The following is a 15,057-nucleotide window of genomic DNA, read 5'->3' as shown; positions in this document are numbered from 1 at the left end:
AAATGTGGGGAAAATGTGTTTTTTCGACAATTTTTTAGGTTTGCAAGGGATTCTGGGTAACAGACCCTGGTGGGAGGCAGTCAAGTCACCCCATCCTGGATTTCCCTTGGTGTCTAGTTTTAAAAAATGTATAGGTTTGCTAGGTTCCCCAAGGTTCCCGCGGAGCTAGGGTTAAAAAACTAGAGCTAGGCACTTTGCCAAAAAAGGGTAAATTTTCACTGCGATATTGAGTTGTGACCACGTTGCGTTTTGCGCCGTTTCCTGTCGCGGGCACTATGCCTACCCACACAAGTGAGGTACCATTTTTATCGGGAGACTTAGGGTAATTCAGAATTGTAAAGGAACTGTTATTATCTATTGACTTACGATGCATTTCTGCCTTCCAAATGAAAGACATTGTGTAAAAAATAAGTCATCCTAAAAAATGACTGATAATTCTCATGCTAGTATGAGAATTCCCAATTTCAGAAACGTGCAAATATCTACTGTTTCTAAACTCTATATTTTGTTCCCATTTCAGAAATACATAGGTGTCTTTCATACCGATTTTTCCATGCACACATTTTTACAGAATAATTACTATATACCCGGTACATAATAAAAAACCATTGCAAGTTGCTGCTCAGTTTTTGGCTCTGGGCTCGTCGGGTTCTTGGTGAACCTACAAGTCCTATATATCCCCACAACCAGTAATGTCCAGCGGATGCAACGTTATATTGCTTTGAAAGAGCTGTCATAATTAGAAGAAGTTACAGGTGAAAATGTTGACACAAAAGGCTGTTTTTTTCAAGTAATTTTCAATTTATCCTATATTTAAATGTTTGTTTCTATATAAAAAACCTTGATGGATCTACACAAATGACCCCTTGCTAAATTTAGAATGTTGTCTTCTTCTCGAAAATGTATAGCTTTCCAGGATCGAATTTTGCTTTTGTACCCATTTCTGCCATTAACTGGAAGGAGGTCAAAAGCACAAAAAATAGCAAAAATAGGCTATGTCCCAGAAAAATGCCAAAACTGTGTAAAAAATGTGGGGTTTCTGACAAAAGTCTTGTATCCCCGAAAAGCTGGTAAAATGTTGATTTCAACCCCACAAACCCTTTTTCGATAACATTTGCAGGGAAAAACCCAGATGCTTTCATTTGCAGCCCGTTTTTCCAATTTTTCCGAAAAAAAACACATTTTGCTGTATTTTGGCTCAGTTCTGTGTCCCCTCCAGGGGAACCCACAAACCCTGAGTACCTTTAGAATCCCCATGATGTTGGAAGAAAAGGACGCAAATTTGGCGTGGATACCTAATGTGGTCAAAATGTTACAGGGGCCTAAGCACGCACTACCCCAAAAAGCGCCAAAAAAAGGCTTGGCACAGGAGGGCGAAAAGGCCTGGCAGCGAAGGTGTTAAGATATAAAAACATGACTTACAACAAATATAAAACAATTTGTACATAGAAACATGTGGGCTGAATTACTGCCCACATGCCCAACAAAAAACAGACCAACAGAATATAAGACAACCATAAAAATTCCTATTTACAGCAGACAAACAATACATTAATACTTAGTGAGTACCAAAAAAGTTGGTCAAACAGGTCCCAGCCGGCACCAAACTTAACCAAATCACCCTCATTTTTTCCATGTCTCCAGTGTCATCATATTGGTATGCTTCGTTATATCGATACATTATAATCCATTATCAATAGGTGCAGGAAAGAAAAGAGGGACGAATTAAGATTACCCAAAAGGGCTTCAAAGCAAGAAAGACATAGAAAAGAAAGGGGCCAAGCAACCAATGATTTAGAGAAGAGAAAATGTCATGATAAAAGTACAAAACATCAAAATCGAAGGGCTAAAGGTGGGATATAAATTCCACAGCTAGATCACAAGAGTCATCTCCCCATATTAAGGGGGCGACAAAGGAGGCGACAAAAAACATCAAAGGGAAAGGCTGGTACAAACAACAGACAAGAGTATACCCACCAACAGAAATAGGTGGAGTCAAACGCTCTCCATAAAATTTATTTTGGCTCTAGGATTCCCTTAAGGAGAGCTGTTCTCTGTCCAGTAAAATCTACAATATGAAGAACAGAAGTCAGAGGTAGTTTTGCAATAGTGGCGTCAGCTAGAATTTAATTGACATAGCATGTACCCTACACTTACATTGTGTCAGGTAGTAGCGGCGTCTATATATAGGTAACGATCATTTAATAACTAGAAAAAGCACGTCCCACTTTGATGATGTCCAGCTCCGCCAATATGTATAGTATACAGGCTCAGTGTGACTCCTACGTGAAGTTGTCTAAAGTAAAAGAAGATTAAACTAAAGTAAAATAAATCCAACTTGCCCTTCCCATGAGTACATAACGGCAATCTTTCTCATCAGCTCTGATTGAAATTATGGTGGTGTAGTTACGGTTTGCATACTATAGACAACCTAATGAATTAGAACATACCTTTCAAATGGTCACACCAAGGCCTAATGGGGAGACGAGTGACACCCCCCTGATAAGGGATAGACCTGGTGTAGTAAATAGGACCGCTACACCTGCAAGACAATCAAGTGTTCTGATCATATGAGACTCTATTTCACGCCACAAGGTACAAGTGCTGCATTACGCAAGTCGGCTAGCACAGCTCTTAAAGATCATAAACACCATTGGTGGTATATGTCATCTTACCTATAATGCATCTGGACCGAGCAGGCGTCCCATTGCGAACACCATAATATTTGCAACCCAATAAAGCAGGAAAACAACAGCCTATAATAAGATGAAATATCACAATGAGACAGACGTTCACAAAAGTTATATCACAACTAGGCATGAGCAAACTAAATCAATCCTGTATTTGGATCATGACCAAGTTACAATACATTCAAATATTATAGAATCACCCACTGTCTCTGCGAAACACTTTCTGTTTAATAAGATTAACCCACTAGCCCAATTGTCTCCTGATACATAGAAACAAGACTGAAGTGCCAAGGAAGAGCGAGTCATGGATTGCAAGTGTTAAATAAAGCATCTCTCCGACGGACAATTACGGAGCAAGGAACATCCAATAGTTGTGGTGATGACCACACAAGTGACCTCCAGTAAGCAACAGGGAGCTGCGTTGCAGAGAGGAAGTTCAAGGCCACGTCCCCTTTTTACACCACTCTGCAATGCAGCTCTGTAGTGCTTACTGGAGGTACCTGGTGGGCTAGTTGCCCCCCAGGGACCATCAGGACTCAAGGGGAATTAATCCCCCAACTTAAAACGTGCCAGGGGCACATTTGCACAGTGGTGAAGGGAGGGGGCTGGGTCTGACATAGCAAGTGTGCAAACCCAGCCCCGTGCACATTGTAAATTGGGGGATTAAGTCCCCTTTAATCCTAAGGGTCCCTGGGGGTGAACTAGCCCACCAGGTACCTCCAGTATGCGCCAGGGAGCTGCTGCAGAGAGGTGTTGAAAGGCGACGCCCCTTTCTGCAACGCAGCTCTGTGGCACTTACTGGAGATAGCTGGTGGGCTAGTTGGCCCTCAGGGACCCTCAGGACTCAAGGGGACTTAATCCCCCAATTTACAATGCACCAGGGGGTGCGTTTGCACAGTGGTGTGACAAGTGTGCAAACTCACCCTGTTGCGCGTTTTAAGGGTCTTTCTGGACTTCTTTTGGATATTTTTGCATTTGTCTTGCTTCTTTCTGCTCTTTTCTTCCTCTTTCTTCACATGTCCTAACTTTTTAGGCATAGTTAGAAATTAGCATTTAAAAAACCATTGAAATTCACTGAAAAAATCATAGGTTTCAGGCATGTTATAGTTAGAAATTAGCATTTAAGAAAACATTGAAATTCACTGAAAAAACCATAGGTTTCAGGGACGTTATAGTTAGCTGGACATTTCACTCTTACAAAAGCATAGAAATTCAGCCGTTATAGTTAGCACAGCTAACTATAACTCGCGCACCCGCAATGCACTGCTCATGATGTCACATATTACATCATTCAAGACATTGTCAGTGACATCACTGATGACATAATTTGTAGGTCGATGTTTTCCTAGTCAATATTTTGTCAGTGAACCATATGTCGTAGAGTTCTGTAGAGTTGAGTAGAGTGGTGTGGAACAGAGGGCATAGAGTAGAGTTCTGTAGAGTGGTGTGCTGGGTTGTCAAGAGAGTGGAGTGGTGTATCATAAAGTAGCATGTTGTAGAGTGGAGTGGTATTGCTTTGAGTGGAGTACCATGTTATGCCGGGGCATTTCATAGAGTAGAGTGGAGTGGCAAGTCTTACACTGGCATGTCATAGATTGTGTTAGAGGGAAGGGGCATAGAGCAAAGTGGCATAGAGTGTAATGTCATTTCCTAAAGTGGACTATCCTCTTGCAGAGTGGAGTGGCATGTCATGAAGTGTGGTGGCACGAGGAGTGGCATAGAGTGAAGTGGAGTGTTGTAGAGAGGAGTGTATTGGCATATTGTGGAGTGTCTTACAGTGGAGTAGAGTGTCATGGAGGTTGATAGAGTGGAGTAGTGTGTCACAGAGTAAAGTGAAGTGGCATATCATAGAGTGGGGTTGAGTAGAGTTGCTTAGAGTGGAGGGGTGCAGAGTGGTGTGGCATGTTGTAGAGTGGAATGGTGTACAGTGTTGTGGCATATCATACATTAGAGTGGTGTGGCATGTCGAAAAGTAGAGTGGGGATGTTGTAGAATAAAATCAATAAAAATACTTTTCCCTACCTGAATGCAAAACTCGTTGAAAGTTTGGTCTAAACAATAATTTGCCTTTTAATTTAGCAAGGGCTTTGAGTAATCAATAATATTGTATTTGGTCATTCACATGTTCTGTGGTATGCCGCAATAGGCCCAATATATCCTAGAAATTGTCCCTTATAACTTAAAAACTAGTAAATAAATTCAGGTCATATAACAAAACAGACCCTTTCTACACCATCATGTATATTCCTGCCAGATTTCATGTAAATCCCTTTAGCCATATTGTAGCTTGGTCTGTGTAAAAAGCCTATGGAAAATGTTTTGGTGAAAAACACATTTTGGGACCTCCCATATGTCTTTGCACCCCTTAACTAATCTCCACAAAACGTTGCATCATCAGACAATGTAGAAAAAAGAATAGTTCTGTAAAGTTTCCTGGAGATTCATCAAATGGTGACAAAGTTATTACTAAGCAAAAGTTTAGTGAATTCCTATCTCTGCACTGCCTAACCATAAATACAGAATGGCTACCGGTACTCTGTAATAGTTTTATATTACCTGCTGGTGGTTGTTCGGTCTGCTTTCCATAGATGAAGTGTTTTTTGGTTTGCTAATAACTTTAGTCCCATTTTACTAATCTTCACAAAACTTTCCGAAGAAGAAGGCCATCTACCCCCTCTCTTTCTTGGAAAGTTTTGTGGTGATCCTTCAAGCGTTAGTTGAGAAAAAAGGGGTGCCCCAAAACTCAAAATCCCCAAACATTTTCCATAGACTTTTCAATGAAATGTTTCAGCAAAATCTGCTGAACGGAATTACACCAAATTCAGCAGGAGGGCATGGTTCTGATTACCAGTCAGCCGGTCTTCCAACCGTCAGACTTGCAGTGGCGAAGCAGTGGCAGTCCATCTTCTGCTGCATTATGACTTCCAAAGTTGATGCAGCGGTGGATCGTTGGCTGTGCATGGGAACAGTGGTTCCCTGGCGGTGGATCAGGAGTGCCACAACACAATATGCTGAGCGGGGACTGGTGCAGTCCTGCTCAGCAAATTACGAGTTCCCGGACCACCAGCCTTTACATGGCAGAGACACATCATGAAAAGACGGGCGGTGCAGGAACAAAGTTGGATCTATAGGGCACCAAGGCCCCACCACCATGGCTATACATTCAGGGGGTGAGAACATGTGCCCACCTGTCTGTACCCCACAAAGTTCCACCATGGCATGGACGTCCACATTCATGCCATACTGGAACTTTTTTGCTGTTCCCATTGCAGTGCCTGTTTTCCAGGCACCACCATGGGAATAGCAAAGAACAGCTGACTGTACTGTGAGTTGTGTATTTACAACTCGCAGTGCGGTCGGCGGTCCTTGGTGCAGCAGAGACGGCATTGTGCCGGCTCCTCTGCGCCAAACTCATAATCAGGCTCTATAACTTGGTCCATAGATTGTGATTTTTGTGATTTCATATTTTTAAGCTATTAAGGGTAAAAAATAAATGTATATTTTGGCAGCTGGGTTTATGAGAGTCCTGCGAGTGGTCTGCAAGAGCTCAAAATAAAAAATAAAGTCCAGTGATTGGTCAAGAGGTCTGTTTTTCCTGTGAGCCATCATATTCTTGCGGGAGGTTCCTGTGAGTCCCGTGAGAGTGAGCACTGTGATTGGTTGGCTCTTGGAATGTTAGAAATGACATGGCTGCAATAACTGTTTCTTATGACAAATTGAAGTTGATGTAGAAATGAAATAAAAAAACGATATGAGTGTGGCTGAAAGGCATAGTGTTTAAGTAATTTTTAAGACCTCAAGGGACACTCGCAAGATGCATATTGTGGTCCTTGTTTTTGAGAAGAAGTGTGCAACTGATTAGTACTGTGATGTTTAGGATTTAGATCTTTATTTTAAAACCACTTATGATCTCAGGAGACTCTCATGGGATCTTGAAAAGGTGGAAGGAGTAGGTGATGTTTGAACACACTCTGCTATGCACACTTGTTACTATATTATGGAGTCTTACTGGAGATGGTGTTGATCAGACTCTACTATTTGTGCTCATTAGTTTGAGAAGAGTTGTTAGTAGAGTTAATGCTCAACCAAACACCCTACTATACACAAACATAATCTGAGATAAAGATCTGAAAGGAGGGCCCAGTAGTTCCCCTCATCCTAATACACACACTGATCATTACAGAGGGAGATCTCAGCAGAAAGGCTAGTCCCTCCACACACCCTATAACACACCCCTGACATCTGAGAAAGAGAAATCTGAAAGGAGAGGGCAGTTCAACCCCACACCCTACTATGCACACATATCATTTGAGAAAGAGGTCTGAAAGGAGAAGCCAGTCCCTCTCCACACCCTTCTACACACATCCATCATTACGGAGAGAGCTTTCAGCATAGAGGCTAGTCCTTCTACACACCCTACAATGAACACCCATTATCCAAGACAGATGTCTCATTGGAGAGACCAGTTACTCTTTATAATCTAATACACATACATGTAATGAGAGAGAGATGCCAGTGGAGAGTTCATTCCCACCACATACTCTAGCATCCATAACTGTTAGGCATGACAGAGGTTTGACTCTACTACAAACACCCTTGATGTGAGAGAGAGGTCTAAGCCAATCTCTGCTCATAGCCTACCATGTATAATTGCACATCAAAGAGAGAGGTGTCAGCAGAGGGGACAGTCCACAGACATCCTGCTAATGACACATGTCATGCAAGAGAGGGGTCTCTGTGGAGAGGACCTTCCCTCCACACACACTACTACAAACAAACGTCATCTGAGACAGAGGTCTGTGTGGAGAGGCCAATCCCTCCTCACGCCATACTACACACACCTGTCAAGGAAGTGATGGGTCTCATTGGAGAGGATACTCTGTCCCACATACTACTATTTCACTATAATGTTGTTGCAATCCCATGAGACTCTCAGAAGAGTAGCTCACAAGCTGAAGGGAGTGAAGCTTCCTGCATGAACATGTGCGATCTTCAGAGAAGCTCAAAAGACCATGATGGAAAATTTCTGAGCCTCTCATGAGTTGCTTTACGATCCTGCAAGAGTCTCAAGAGATTGTAATGCGGGACAAGTAGAAAAAAAGGGACAAGGCTCAACCAATTGTTACTATTCCTATTACATGGTTGAAGAAATGCTGTGATGTAATTGGTTGCAGAACTAGAGATAGTTCACATTGTTCTTGATGATCTGGAGAAGAAGGAAGCTTGTTGGAGTTGTGCTTAGCAGAAGTGACTGAATTTGGAACTGAGACAGACTGGTGTCTTCAGTTACATAATGAAACTGCTCAAGTTCAGGTAATTCAAGATATTATTAGACCAATTGCTATTTCTAGAGTAAACACTTTGCTCACTGTTTGGAAAGGTGTGTCTAGGGGAATGTGTTACTTTTTAAACTGTTATGTAACCAAGGGGCATATTATCAAGGACGGCGTTAAAAATTATCGGCGCTTTAGCAGCAGAAAACTGCCGCTAAAGCGGCGATAATGGGCTTGATAATATGCCCTTGAGAATTCCCATAGAAGCCCATGTTCTGGTGTGAACATGGGCTTCTATCGGAATTCTCTGCGGCATATTATCAAGCCCATTATCGCCGCTTTAGCAGCAGTTGTCTGCCGCTAAAACGGCGATAATTTTAACGCCGTCCTTGATAATATGCCCCCAGGTTTGAAGGCATGTTATAGTTAAATTGTGGAGAAAATTAGGCCTGGGTGCAGTTCATGGAGTTCTGCTACGCGGAACTCTGTGAAGTGCTGAAAAAACTCTATAGTGGTCTTCAGAGTTCCAACGAGTGGTGGAGTGCGGTAAGTTGCGCTGCTCAAAGTGATTTTTAGTGCTGGGAGTTTGTCCATGCTGTAAAAATATCACGTATGGTACTACCTGTCGCGCCAGAGGACACAGCTCCTTTATACTGCTCCAGTAGATATTCTACTCGAGTGGCATCTTCCTCAATGCGAACAACAGATTTCTCAACATGAGCGTACGCAGCCTGCTGCGAACACCAGTGTTGCATTATATCACTGGGAGGAGGTTTAGTGTGCGGTTTATCTTGCTCGCTCTCGGCAACTTAATGTTGGCAAGCCGTGCAGGAGAAAAAACTCTGCTCTGTGTCACTTCGCTGAGTTTTGTGGAACTCCACACTCTGGGCAAAACTCTGCGAACTGAATAAAATTTTTCACCCACCCCTAGAAAACTTGCACTGGTGAGGGTGTTAAATTCTTCAAGAGAAAGAAATATGAAGTGAGTGGTAGAGGATATAAAGCTATGTGATTGTGGGTAAAAATAATTCAAGATACTTTGGAGTGATGTATGACTGTTATCCTTTATTGATTAGTATGTAACTTTGCATTTTTGGGTTTTCTTTTGTTAGGTGGAAAGTGGAAAACAGAAGTTTTGAAAATTAGAAGTATAATGTAACAGAATATATGGAGGAGAAAAATAACATTTGTTTCATTTGGAATAAAGAGGAAACAGTGACTGAGTGGAAAGCTTCGGAAATGTTTTTATTGCACAACTGAAGTCGTTACTGCCTACAGCGACATTTGTACACATGGAGAACTTTGTTCTGTGTAGCTCTACTTGTTTTTGATGACAAAATGATCTGCTTACTTAAACAGCAAAAAAGTGTTTTTTTTCTTAGAAAATAAGGGTCGTTATCTGCTTGAGCAGGAGTAGATTCCTGTAGTGGTGTAACACCCTGTTTGTTTCAAACTTCCCAGCTGAACTCCTTTTTGAAAATTCTATTTTATTTGAAGAGACTCTTTGTCTCCTAGCCTGCCAGAAAAAGACTATGTAAGCAGATATTGTTTGGCAGACCAAGTTGGCTGAAAGAAAGGAAAAGAAGATATACTTGCAACAAAATGCAATATACAACTGAAGCAAAATGGGAGGAGGTGTTGGTACCTGGTGATAAAAGGGAACAGAAAATGCAAAAAAATTGATGACTTTTCTTTTACAATTGTCCTTGTAGTTTGTTAATGTAGTTGATGTTTGGAATGTTGTTAAATTGTTTTTTAAAATAAAATGTTTAAAGTTGCTACAGACTTAGTTCCATATTAGCAATAAAGATTTCAATATTATTAGAGTTTTGCAATGTTGACTTAAAATGGCAGTTCCATCTTAAAGAACTGTAGCTGTTCTGTTGCAGGTATATATATGTTTAAGGTAGTATAGAGAGATTAGTGCTTCTATCCCACTGTTGTGTAAAGATTTATATACAAGGGATACATTTTGGTACAGAGGCAAATGCATTCTCATAATACACTACGCGCGGCTGTCAGTTGCTGGAGAGGACAGTTTTTATGCACATTTCAGTATATATGCTTGTCACTCTGGAGAGATGTGTTTGCGCTGAGGTCTGTCTCTGTGAACACCTTACAAAACATGCGATCGCCATAAGGAGATGTCCGAGAGAAAGGCAAGTGTGTCTTTATATTCAAACATGCACACTGTTTGTCCAAGACACAGTTGTCAATGGACAGGATATTTCTTTTAATACTGTACTAATGACACACATTATAACAAAGAGAGGTATGAGCAGAGAAAGCAGTCGGGGCCCACAGCCTACATTGCATATGTGTTAATGTGGGGAAATGTCTGAGATGACCTGGCAGTCTCTTGATAACCTAGTCTGTATTCTTGTCACCCATCATCCAAGAGAGAGGTCTAAGAATAAGGACCCATTCCTCCAAACACCCTATTAAGCACACCTGTCATACCTGAGAGCAGTCTCAGCAGAGAGGTCAGTACCTCCCCACACCCTACTAGGCACACCTGTAATCTGAAAGAGGTCTCAGTGTAGAGGTCTGAACAGTTGTATACCAGTGGCAGCTCCTCCGCTAAGGCAAAGGAGCATTGCACCACTGTTCTCAGAGCAATGTAAAAGCAAATATAAAATGACAATAACAGAAGTTATTATCATTTTATTTTAGTTTCTGCCAGGTTTGTTGTGGCTGGGCTCCCGTGACATCTGGAAGGCGGTATTGTTGCTCCACTCCAAAGTGTGCATGACTGCTTGGCCAGCCATCTTAGGCCAGGCAAACAGTTATGTGCACTCTGCATGTTCCTCACCAGGCTGCCCACGCTCCCAGTCCACTGCATTGCAGCATTGTGTTTGGCTTAGGAGAGGTTGCCTTTTGGTTCTGGCCTCAGAGAGACAACAAGGAGAAGATATGACTGAGGAGAGGAAAGTTTTTTTTGTACTTTGTACCTTCCACCCACTACTCCCAGCCCTTCCACTTTTGTTCCCTGCCAGCCACTACTGTTGTATACAGATTGAACACCGTACTCAAAGAGTGTTTGCCATATATCTGTGGTTGATTGTTAATGTGAACTATGCTATGTGTAAAGCCATTGCAATGGATACAGCAATATTGGGGAAACGAAGCTTGGACAATATCATCAGTGATGTCAATTGAGATGTCATCAGTGATGTCATAAATGATGTGATAGACCATATCATCAGTGATGTCATACGTGAGGTAATAAGAGGTGCATGTTGGGGGCACAAGTTGCAGTTAGGGCTACTAACTATAACTGCTGAAATTGTGTGTTTTTTGTAGTTCAAAAGTAACACTTTAGCGTTGTCACTGAGAAATTCACCTAACTATAATTTTACTTTAACCTTAGTTTTTTTTATATATATGTATATATATGTATATATACATATATATATGTATATATATGTGTGTATGTACTTATGTATATATGTGAACATATGTATATATATGTACATATCTGTATATGTGTGTGTATACATGTATTTATGTGTATATATGTGTGTATCTATGATATCTATATATACACACACATATATACATAAATATACATATATGTATATATATATTATCTACTGGCGGTCGCCAGTAGATAGTTATAGTTAGGACCGTTTTTCCATAGGAAATCTGAAAATTCTATTTTGAATAACTTTGGCGCCGGTTGACGAATCCTCGCGAAATTTTCAAAACTAATGGGGCGCTCCGCTCAGCGCTTACCCTGAAAGTCTCGAGGTGATTCGTAAAGCGGGGGCTAAGAAAAAAGGGGGGTCCCAAAACGCGTTTTCCCCATGCATTTTCCCATAGGACCTTTAGTCGAAGGTACAGCCCGAACGGCTGAACAGAATTACTTGAAACTTGGCAAAGAGGTAGTCCTCAGGTCAGGCATGTGCCTTTTGCATATATGGTGTCAATCTGTTCAGTAGTTCCTGAGAAAATTGCAGATAAAAGCCCATAAATATCTATAAGCGCGCACCGTGCCGTGCGCGAGCGTAATTCTGATTGGTGGATTCATGTCAGTCAACATTCGAATCGGTCGAAATCAGTGTCGGCCGCCATTTTGTGTGTTTGGTGTGTGACAGTGAAAAAGAAAGGTGGAGAACGTGAAAAGGGGGCAGGGTAGAGAGTTCCTGACCCCCTAGCCTTTGTCAGGGGGTCCCTGAAGGACCCCGAAGGGTGAAAAAAACATTTTATTTTTTTTTCAAAAATTCGCGGGGTGCGCGCACCATGCGAGCACCGTGCGCGCACGATGCACGCATGGGGAAAACCCTTGAAAGAAAAAAAAACATTTTACATGAGCCATTCCATATTACAGGATACAGTCAATCTATAACTATATACATAGGTAGTTTATTGTAAAATAAATATATAAAAAATATAATAATACATACATAACTTAGCATTTAAAAAACCTTACAAATTCACTTAAAAAACCATAGGTTTCACACACGTTATAGTTAGGAATTAGAATTTTAAAAACCTTGCAAATTCACTTAAAAAACCATAGGTTTCACACATGTTATAGTTAGCTGGACATTTCACTCGTAAAAAACCAATGAAATTCCCCCGTTATGGTTAGTTCAGATAACTATAACTCGCGCGACCGCCACTCTATCACAAGGATGATGTCATCAGTGATGTCATGGGTGATGCCACTGACCATGTCATGAGTGATGTAATATGTGACGTCATGAGCAGTGGATTGCGGGCGCGCGAGTTATAGTTATCTGAACTAACTATAACGGGGGAATTTCATTGGTTTTTTACGAGTGAAATTTCCAGCTAACTATAACATGTGTGAAACCTATGGTTTTTTAAGTGAATATACATATATATACATATACATACATATATATTTATATACATTTAAGTGCATATTTATATACATCTATATAATAAATATTACCTACTGGCGGTCGCCAGTAGGTAGTTATAGTTAGGACATAGTTTCCATAGGAAACTCATTTTTTGTTTTGCCAATAACTTTGGTGCCAGTTGACAAATCTTCACAAAATTTTCAAAACTTATAAGCGGCTGCTCCGGCAAGCTCCTATCTTGAAAGTTTCAGGGTGATTCACCAAGCGGGGGCCGAGAAATAAGGGGGGGTCCCAAAACGGGTTTCCTCAATGTTATTTTCCATAGGAAACTTTAGACACGACTACAGCCCGAACTACTGAACGGAATTACACCATATTTAACAAAGAGGCAGCCCTTGGTTAAGAAAGAGCCCTTTTTGTTAAATGGTGTAAATCAGTTCAGTAGTTCCCGAGAAATTAAAAAGTAAGTGGTCAAAAAATACATTTGAATCAACAAAAGAGAGGGGGGGACCGAGGAGCAAATAATGGTCCAGTGTCTGCGCTCCTCTAACATGATATTTAAACCAACAGAAGACACTGTTCCAAAGGAAGGGTGCTAAATAGCCCCTACCAAAAAGCAAAAAAAGGGGGGAGGAAGTCCTAGGTATATGTTGGGACCCGGCACAAAGGAAAAAGAACAATGCTTGTCCCCTGTTGCCCTCACACACCCGAGGGTGTCATGCTTCATCATCGGGCATTTGCTCCTCGTCGGGCCCGGCGCTGCAATGCCCTACGGGTCCCCCGAAGGGTCACTTTAGCGGAGATCTTTTGGGGAAATGCCGGATGGTGCATGTGTGTGTGAGTAGGTGAGGGTCCTTAAAAGAGGGTAGAACAAAGTGCGTGCTAGGTAAAAAAAATTGTATTCCGGGGTTACTAAATCAAAAAGCTCGAGCAAGGCTGTTGCCAGAGATTAGCACCCCTCGGGTATAGAGTTACCCCAGCAGGCAAGCTATGCCTGTCGATCAACATGTTTCGCGCCCCTATTGCCACCAGGGTCGTTGGTGCTTCTTCAGGATCAATAAGCAGATGTAGTGCAGTGCACGTGAAGTGAATAATTAAAAGTAAATACCCTCATAGTCAATCAGGGCGGGCTACCATGATGTTTCCCAATTGGGTAGTAAAAATTTGTAGACGCTCCTGATAAGTATCTTTGTCTGCCCAGCTTTGGGATTAGGTACAGAGACTGTTAAAACAGATCCAAACACTGGTACAGCTTGCCGTCTTTGTGTTTTGTTGTCTTCGCTCTGTTATTTAATGTTTGCTGAGTAAACGGTCTGCCCAAGTTGAATGTAGATCGTCTCTGAATCTTGTGAAAAGGCTGACGAGATGGTCCTCTTGTTTCAGCTCTCTTGTATAAACCGGTTCGGATACCTGGGGATCTGAATGCACGTTTCTGTTGCAGTCGTCTTCTGTTTATTTTTTCCTGCCAATTGTTAACTTTCACAACCTGCATTGACCAGCCTCCCTGTCTATTTAATGGGCTTAATCCAGTTCCAGTTGTTTGGATAGTCTTCCACTTCATCCCAGAGTATTCTGGTTTGAAACCTCTTCTTAGACGGCCTACTCCTTGCAAACTTGGTTGAAACTGGTTTTCCTGATTTCCAAACGTATACTGCTTGATGTTCTTCTGTTCTATTGTGTTTAAATCAGGCAATGTGTCACTTTCTTCTTCCTTGTGGAGTTGTATAATGTCATCTAGGGACATGTCGATCTCCTTCATGGCTGCAGACTCACTATCACTCTGTTCCATTACCTCGCAGATACGAGCACTCGCAGAAGAAGCTGAAGCGGTTTTCTGTTGCACGTCGCTCAATTAAGCATGCACCACTAACCCCGACACCGAAATGCCGAAACACCCTGTGGCGCATGCGCGTAAAACTCCAGTCAGTCCCTCCCAAAGCTGAAAAATACATTTCCCATAGGAAACTTAAGACACGGCTACAGCTGGAATTGCTGAACGGAATTACACCAAATTTGGCAAAAAGGTGGTGCTTTTTTCAGAAAGCATCCTTTTTTTTAAATGGTGTAAATGCGTTCAGTAGTTTTTGAGATATTAAAGGAAAAAAACCTTTATATATGTGGGCGCAGCCTAACCCCCGAGCACGAGTTTGGCTCTAATTGGCCAGGAACTGTTGGCAGCCATCTTGTGCCTCGCATCAAGAGAAAATACATCCAGTCTCCCCACAAAGAGCCACGTTTTTGGCTTATATAATAGGCGGGTGC

At 41.7% G+C, this 15,057-nt stretch overlaps 1 pseudogene; it reads right to left on the bottom strand.

The window, feature by feature from the left end:
* Positions 1-13,925: 13,925 nt before the first annotated feature.
* Positions 13,926-14,730, bottom strand: LOC146857057 (uncharacterized; annotated as a pseudogene).
* Positions 14,731-15,057: the final 327 nt, after the last annotated feature.

This window comes from Triturus cristatus, chromosome 3_2, assembly GCF_964204655.1.
Source record: "Triturus cristatus chromosome 3_2, aTriCri1.1, whole genome shotgun sequence".
In the NCBI taxonomy this organism is placed as follows: domain Eukaryota; kingdom Metazoa; phylum Chordata; class Amphibia; order Caudata; family Salamandridae; genus Triturus; species Triturus cristatus.
The sequence above is the reverse complement of the archived record's forward strand: the minus strand, read 5'-3'. Positions and strand labels throughout refer to the sequence as shown.